The sequence below is a fragment of the Arachis stenosperma genome, chromosome 3 (assembly GCF_014773155.1).
Source record: "Arachis stenosperma cultivar V10309 chromosome 3, arast.V10309.gnm1.PFL2, whole genome shotgun sequence".
In the NCBI taxonomy this organism is placed as follows: Eukaryota; Viridiplantae; Streptophyta; class Magnoliopsida; order Fabales; family Fabaceae; genus Arachis; species Arachis stenosperma.
This window is the reverse complement of record NC_080379.1, coordinates 44,117,838-44,126,449: the sequence shown is the minus strand read 5'-3', so window position 1 is coordinate 44,126,449 and position 8,612 is coordinate 44,117,838. Positions and strand designations below refer to the sequence as shown.

At 39.1% G+C, this 8,612-nt stretch overlaps 1 non-coding gene across 1 annotated transcript; it reads left to right on the top strand.

The window, feature by feature from the left end:
- The first annotated feature begins 6,895 nt into the window (after positions 1 to 6,895).
- LOC130971166 (small nucleolar RNA R71) lies at positions 6,896 to 7,003 on the top strand. Its single transcript, XR_009082401.1, has one exon. It is a non-coding gene; the product is annotated as a small nucleolar RNA R71 (small nucleolar RNA).
- Positions 7,004 to 8,612: the final 1,609 nt, after the last annotated feature.

The following is an 8,612-nucleotide window of genomic DNA, read 5'->3' as shown; positions in this document are numbered from 1 at the left end:
TGATGTAGGGCTTCTTCTTCCAATTTTTTTAAATGATCTCGAAGCGCCTCCATGGCTCCCGCATTTGGAGAATCCTTTTCGTTGTTAAGTTGAGGAGTATCCTTTGGTGTAGTGTCCGCGTTTTTGTGCGAAGTTCTATCCTCTAGATCTGAATCGTGGTCGTTGTCATGGTTGTCCGCCATGGTAGTGGGATGACTTCCAGGTTCCCCGGCAACGGCACCAATGTTCCGAGGGTTACCTGAAACTGTAGGTTGATCTTGGACGAAATCTTCTGTCCTGGTCGGAGCTGTTGTGTCCGACTTGTTGATGGTGGCTGGAGCCGCCGTGTCTGACTTGTTGGACTTGGTTGTGGTGTTGATCCTTCATCCCCAGAGGGTAGGGATACCTGCAAGGGACTCCGATGCTTAAGTTAGCAAGGGTATTAAACAGGTATTGAGTAGAATCAGAGTATGAGTTATACCTGGGTGCTCCAGCGTATTTATAATGGTGTGGAGTGACCTTTCTAGATAAGATAAGTTAGTTATCTTATCTTATCTTATCTTATCTTTTGGGTGAGGTCAACTTATCTTCAAGGGAACCGCTTCATCTTTCTGGGCTCTGACCGCCTTTAGATTTGGGTTGTGCTCCTTCGTTTTGGGCCTACTTTGGACTCCTATGGCGATTTGGCCGAGCTTTTTGTGAAGAGGTCGGGCATTGGCCGAGCTCTTTGAGAAGTGGTCGGTCAGCTTGTCGCTAAACATCACGGGTCGGACAGCTTGAGCCAGGGTATGAACAGTGTTCCTTCTGAATCTCTGCTTTCCTACTGCTTTCATCCAATCATTTTTATCCCTTTCTATAGCAAGCTGTATGTTCGGGTTTCACCGGCGTCAATGGCTACCTCCCGTCCTCTCAATGAAAATGGTCCAAATGTGCTGTCACCGCACGGCTAATCATCTGTCGGTTCTCGATCATGTCGGAATAGGATCCATTGATCCTTTTACATCTGTCACTACGACCAACACTCGCGAGTTTGAAGCTCGTCACAGTCATCCCATCTCAGATCCTACTCAGAATACCACAAACAAGGTTTAGACTTTCCGGATCTTAGGAATGGCCGCCAATAATTCTAGCTTATACCACGAAGACTCCGATCTTTCGGAATGGAGGCTAAGAGATACGCCCTCAATCTAAGATAGAACGGAAGTGGTTGTCAGGCACGCGTTCATAGGTGAGAATGATGATGATTATCACGGATCATCACATTCATCATGTTGAAGTGCAGCGAATATCTTAGAATAAGAATAATCTGAATTGAATAGAAGAATAATAGTAATTGCATTAATACTCGAGGAACAACAGAGCTCCACACCTTAATCTATGGTGTGTATAAACTCCACCATTGAAAATACATAAGTGATAAAGGTCCAGGCATGGCCGAATGGCCAGCCCCCAAACGTGATCAAGAGATTAATCAAAAGACTAATTCAAAGATGAAAATACAATAGTAAAAAGTCCTATTTATACTAAACTAGCTACTAGGGTTTACAGAAATAAGTCTTAGTGCAGAAATCCACCTTCGGGGCCCACTTTGGTGTGTGCTGGGGCTGAGCTTGAGCTTTACACGTACAGAGGCTACTCTTGGAGTTAAACGCCAAGTTTTAACGTGTTTTGGCGTTTAACTTTGGTTTGTGACGTGTTTCTGGCGTTTCACTCCAGAATGCAGCATGGAACTGCTGTTGAACGCCAGTTTGCGTCGTCTAAACGCGAATAAAGTATGAACTATTATATATTGCTTGAAAGCCCTGGATGTCTAATTTCCAAAGAAATTAAAAGTGAGCCATTTGGACTTCTTTAGCTCCAGAAAATTCATTTCGAGTGCAAGGAGGTCAGAATCCAACAACATTTGTAGTCCTTTTTCAACCTCCCATCAGATTTTAGCTCAGGTCCCTCAATTTCAGTCAGAAAATACCTGAAATCACAGAAAAACACACAAACTCATAGTAAAGTCCAGAAATGTGAATTTTGCATAAAAACTAATAAAAACATCCCTAAAAATAGCTAGATCCTACTAAAAACAATGCCAAAAAGCGTATAAATTATCCGCTCATCACAATACCAAACTTAAATTGTTGCTTGAACCCAAGCAACTAAAAATGAAATAGGATAAAAAGAAGAGAATATAGTATAAATCCCAAAATATCAGTGAATATTAGTTCTAATTAGATGAGCGGGACTTGTAGCTTTTTGCTTCTGAACAGTTTTGGCATCTCACTTTATCCTTAGAAGTTTAGAATGATTGGCATCCATAGGAACTCAGAGTTCAGATAGTGCTATTGATTCTCCTAGTTATGTATGTTGATTCTTGAACACAGCTACTTTTATGAGTCTTGGACGTGGCCCTAAGCACTTTGTTTTCCAGTATTACCACCGGATACATAAATGCCACAGACACATGACTGGGTGAACCTTTTCAGATTGTGACTCAGCTTTGCTAAAGTCCCCAGTTAGAGGTGTCCAGAGCTCTTAAACACACTCTTTTTGCTTTGGATCACGACTTTAACCACTCAGTCTCAAGCTTTTCACTTGGACCTTCATGACACAAGCACATGGTTAGGGACAGCTTGATTTAGCCGTTTAGGCCTGGATTTTATTTCCTTGGGCCCTCCTATCCATTGATGCTCAAAGCCTTGGATCCTTTTTACCCTTGCCTTTTGGTTTTAAGGGCTATTGGCTTTTTCTGCTTGCTTTTTCTTTTTCTTTCTTTAAAATTTTTTTTCGCAAGCATCTTCTTTTTCACTGCTTTTTCTTGCTTCAAGAATCAATTTCATGATTTTTTAGATTATCAATAACATTTCTCTTTGTTCATCATTCTTTCAAGAGCTAACAGTTTTAACATTCATAAACAACAAGATAAAAAATATGCACTGTTTAAGCATTCATTCAGAAAACAAAAAGTATTGTCACCACATCAATATAATTAAACTAATTTCAAGGATGAATTCGAAACTCATGTACTTCTTGTTCTTTTGTATTAAAAACATTTTTCATTTAAGAAAGGTGAAGGATTCATGGAATTATTCATAGCCTTAGGACATAGTTACTAAATACTAATGATCATGTAGTAAAGATTCAAAACATAGGCAAACATATAGCATAAAACCGAAAAACAGAGAGATAAGAACAAGGAAGTTAAGGAATGAATCCACCTTAGTGAGGGTGGCACCTTCTTCTTGAAGGACCAATGGTGTCTTTGAACTCCTCTATGTCTCTTCCTTGCCTTTATTGCTCCTCCCTCATAGCTCTTTGATCTTCTCTAATCTCATTGAAAATGATGGAGTGCTCTTGGTGTTTCACCCTTAATTGATTCATGTTATGACTCAATCCTTCTAGAGAAGTGTTGACTTGTTCCCAATAGTTGTTTGGAGGAAAATGCATCCCTTGAGGCATCTCAGGGATTTCTTGATGATGAGCTTCCTCATGCGTCTCTTGAGATCCATGAATGAGCTCTCTTGTTTGCTCCATCCTCTTCTTAGTGATGGGCTTGTATTCTTCAATGAGGATGTCTCCTTCTATGACAACTCCAGCTAATTTGCATAGATGGCAAATGAGATGAGGAAAAGCTAGCCTTGCCAAGGTGGAGGACTTTTCGACTACTTTGTAGAGTTCTAGAGAGATGACTTCATGAACTTCTACTTCCTCTTCAATCATGATGCTATGGATCATGATGGCCCGATCCACAGTTACTTCGGATCGGTTGCTAGTGGGGATGATGGAACATTGGATGAACTCTAACCATCCTCTAGCCACAGGCTTAAGGTCCAGTCTTCTCAATTGAATCGGCTTGCCTTTTGAGTCTCTTTTTCATTGAGCTCCTTCCACACATATGTCCATGAGGACTTAGTCCAACCTTTGATCAAAGTTGACCCTTCTAGTATAGGGGCGTGCGTCTTCTTGCATCATAGGCAAGTTGAACGCCAACCTTACGTTCTCCGGACTGAAATCTAAGCATTTCCCCCGAACCATTGTAAGCCAATTCCTTGGGTTTGGGTTCATGCTTTGATCATGGTTCCTAATGATCCATGCGTTTGCATAGAACCCTTGAACCGTTAAGATTCCAACTTGTTGAATGGGATTGGAGAGAACTTCCCATCCTCTTCTTCTAATCTCTTGTCGGATCTCCGGATATTTGCCCTTTTTGAGCTTAAAAGGGACCTCAGGGATCACCTTTTTCTTGGCCACAACTTCATAGAAGTGGTCTTGATGGGCTTTTGAGATGAATTTCTCCATCTCCCATGACTCAGAGGTGGAAGCAATTGCCTTCCCTTTCCTCTTTCTTGAGATTTCTCTGGCTTTAGGCGCCATCAATGGTTATAGAAAAACAAAAAAAGCTATGCTTTTATCACACCAAACATAGAATGTTGCTCACCCTCAAGCAAAAGAAGAAAGAATAGAAGAAGAAGAAGAAGATATGGAGGAGAGGGAGAAAGGTGTGGGTTTCGGCCAAGGGGGAGAAGAGAGGGTAGTGTTGTGTGAAAATAAAGAAGGATGGAGGGGTTTATATAGTGGAGGGATAGGGGTTTGGGTTCGGTCATTTAGGGTGGGTTTGGGTGGGAAAGAGATTTTGAATTTGAAGGTAAGTGGGGTGTACGGAGAAGAGTGGATGGATGTGATTGGTGAAGGGGTAATGGGGAAGAGAGATTGAGGTGATTGGTGAAGGGTATAGTGTTATTGGATTGTGTGAAAAAGAGAGAAGTGGGGTAGGTAGGGATCCTGCGGGGTCCACAGATCCTGAGGTGATCCTGTAGGATCCACAGATCTTGAGGTGTTAAGGATTTCTAATCCCTGCACCTTTTAGGCGTGTAAAGCGCCCTCTCTATGCAATCCTGGCATTTAATGCCAGAATGATGCTTGTTTCTGGCGTTAAACGCCCAAATGTAGCTGTTTCAGGCGTTTAACGCCAGCTTGATGCTTGTTTCTGGCGTTAAACGCAGACAGAAGCTTGTTTCTGGCGTTTAAACGCCAGGCAGCTCTTCTCCAGGGTGTGCTTTTTCTTCTGCTATTTTTGATTCTGTTTTTAATTTTAGCAATTGTTTTGTGACTCCACATGATCATAAACCTAATAAAACATAAAAGAACAATAGAAATATAGATAAATAAAAATTGGGTTGCCTCCCAATAAGCACTTTTTTAATGTCAATAGCTTGACAGTGAGCTCTCATGGAGCTTCACAGATGTTTAGAGCATTGTTGGGACCTCTCAACACCAAACTTAAAGTTTGAATGTGGGAGTTCAACATCAAACTTAGAGTTTGGTTGTGGCCTCCCAACACCAAACTTAGAGTTTGATTGTGGGGGCTTTATTTGACTCTGTATTGAGAGAAGCTTTTCTTGCTTCCTCTCCATGGTTGCAGCGGAAGATCCTTGAGCTTTAAACACAAGGTAGTCCCCATTCAATTGAAGGATTAGCTCTCCTCTGTCAATATCAATCACAGCTCCTGCTGTGGCTAGGAAGGGTCTTCTAAGGATGATGCATTCATCCTCATCCTTCCCAGTGTCTAGGATTATGAAATCAGTAGGGATGTAAAGGCCTTTAACCTTCACTAACATGTCCTCTACCAATCCATAAGCTTGTTTTATTGACTTGTCTGCCATTTCTAATGAGATTCTTGCAGCTTGTACCTCAAAGATCCATAGTTTCTCCATTACAGAGAGTGGCAAAAGATTTATACCTGACCCCAGGTCACACAGAGCCTTCTCAAAGGTCATGGTGTCTATGGTACAGGGTATTAAGAATTTACCAGGATCTTGTTTCTTTTGAGGAAAAGTTTGCTGAACCCATGTATTTAGTTCACTAATGAGCAAGGGAGGTTCATCTTCCCAAGTCTCATTACGAAACAACTTGGCATTCAGCTTCATGATGGCTCCTAGATATTGAAAAACTTGCTCTTCAGTTACATCTTCATCCTCTTCAGAGGAAGAATAGTTCTCAGAGCTCATGAATGGCAGAAGGAAGTTTAATGGAATCTCTATGGTCTCTATATGAGCCTCAGATTCCTTTAGGTCCTCAATTGGGAACTCCTTTATGTCTGGAGGACGTCCCATGAGGCCTTCCTCATTAGGCTTCGCGTCCTCCCCTTCCTCTTTGGATTCGGCCATTTTGATTATATCAATGGCCTTGCACTCTCTTTTTGGATTCTCTTCTGTATTGCTTGGGAGAGTACTAGGAGGAGTTTCAGTGATTTTCTTACTCAGCTGACCCACTTGTGCCTCTAAATTTCTAATGGAGGACCTTGTTTCATTCATGAAACTTAGAGTGGCCTTAGATAGATCAGAGAATATGTTTGCTAAGCTAGAAGGACTCTGCTCAGAATTCTCTGTCTGTTGCTGAGAAGATGATGGAAAAGGCTTGCTATTGCTAAACCTGTTTCTTCCACCATTATTAAAGCCTTGTTGGGGTTTTTGTTGATCTTTTCATGAGAAATTTGGATGATTTCTCCATGAGGGATTATAAGTGTTTCCATAGGCTTCACCCACGTAATTCACCTCTGCCATTGTAGGGTTCTCAAGATCATAAGCTTCTTCTTCAGAAGATGCTTTTTAGTATTGTTGGATGCATTTTGCAATCTATTCAGACTCTGAAAAATTATGTTGACTTGCTGAGTCAACATTTTATTCTGAGCCAATATGACATTCAGAGCATCAATTTCAAGAACTCCCTTCCTCTGAGGCATCCCATTACTCATAAGATTCCTCTCAGAAGTGTACATGAATTGGTTATTTGCAACCATGTCAATGAGTTCTTGAGCTTCTGCAGGCATTTTTTTTAGGTGAATAGATCCACCTGCAGAATGGTCCAGTGACATCATGGAGAACTCAGATAGACCGTCATAGAATATATCCAAAATGGTCCACTCTGAAAGCATGTTAGAAGGACACTTTTTGGTCAACTGTTTGTATCTTTCCCAAGCTTCATAGAGGGATTCACCATCTTTTTGCTTGAAGGTCTGAACATCCACTCTAAGCTTGATCAGCTTTTGAGGAGGAAAGAACTTGGCCAAGAAGGTCGTGACCAGCTTATCCCAAGAGTCCAGGCTATCTTTAGGTTGTGAGTCCAACCATGTTCTAGCTCTGTCTCTTACAGCAAAAGGAAAAAGCATGAGCCTGTAGACTTCAGGATCTACTCCATTAGTCTTAATAGTATCACAGATCTGCAAGAACTCAGTTAAAAACTGATAGGGATCTTCTGATGGAAGTCCATAAAACTTGCAGTTCTGTTGCATTAGAGCAACTAATTGAGGCTTTAGCTCAAAATTGTGTGCTCCAATGGCAGGGATTAATATGCTTCTTTCATAAAAATTGGAAGTAGGTGTAGTATAATCACCAAGCATCCTCCTTGCATTATTATTGGGTTCGGCCATGTCTCCTTCTTTTTCGAGATTCTCTGTAAGGTTTTCTCTGGATTGTTGTGCTTTAGCTTCTCTTAGTTTCTTCTTCAGAGTCCTTTCAGGTTCAGGATCTGCTTCAACAAGAATGTCCTTGTCCTTGCTCCTGCTCATATGAAAAAGAAGAGAACAGAAAGAAGAGAAATCCTCTATGTCACGGTATAGAGATTCCTTTATGTGAGTAGAAGAAGAAAAGAATAGAAGAAGGAGGAGAAAAATTCGAACACAGAGGAGAAGAGAGGGTTTGAATTGTTTTAGATGAAGAGAAGAGTTAGTAAATGGATAAATAAATAGAAAGAGATGATAGGGAGAGAATTTTGAAATTTATTTTTGAAAAAAAAGGTTAGTGATTTTCGAAAATTAAGAGAAGAAATGAAATTAAAATTAAAATTTGAAACAATTAGTTAATTAAAAAGAATTTTGAAAAAGGATGAGGAGTTTTCGAAAATTAGAGAGAAAAAATAGTTAAGTGGTTTTGAAAAAGATAAGAAACAAACAAAAAGTCAATTAGTTAGTTGAAAAAGATTTGAAAATCAATTTTGAAAACATAAGAAGTTAGAAAAGATTTTGAGATTTGATTTTGAAAAAGATATGATTTTGAAAAAGATATGATTGAAAAGATATGATTGAAATTTATTTTGAAAAAGATTTGATTTTTAAAATTAAAATTGATTACTTGACTAACAAGAAACTAAAAGATATGATTCTAGAATTTAAAGATTGAACCTTTCTTAACAAGAAAGTAACAAACTTCAAATTTTTGAATCAATCACATTAATTGTTAGTAAAGTTTTCAAAAATCATGAAATTAAGAAAAAGATTTTGAAAATAAATTTTAAAATTTTCGAAAATAACAAAAGGAAAAACAAAAGATTTGATTTTGAAAAAGATTTTGAAAAGATAAGTTTTAAAATTGAAATCTTGACTTGACTAACAAGAAACAACTTATTTTAAAAATTTTTGACTAAGTCAACCCAAAGATTTCGAAATTTATGAGTAAAATAAGGGAAAGATATTTTTTATTTTTGAATTTTTAATGAGGAGAGAGAAAAATAACAAAATGATTCAAAACATAAAAATTATGAATCAAAACACATGATGCATGCAAGAACACTATGAATGTCAAGATGAACACCAAGAACACTTTGAAGATCAAGATGAACATCAAGACTTATTTTGGAAAAATTTTCAA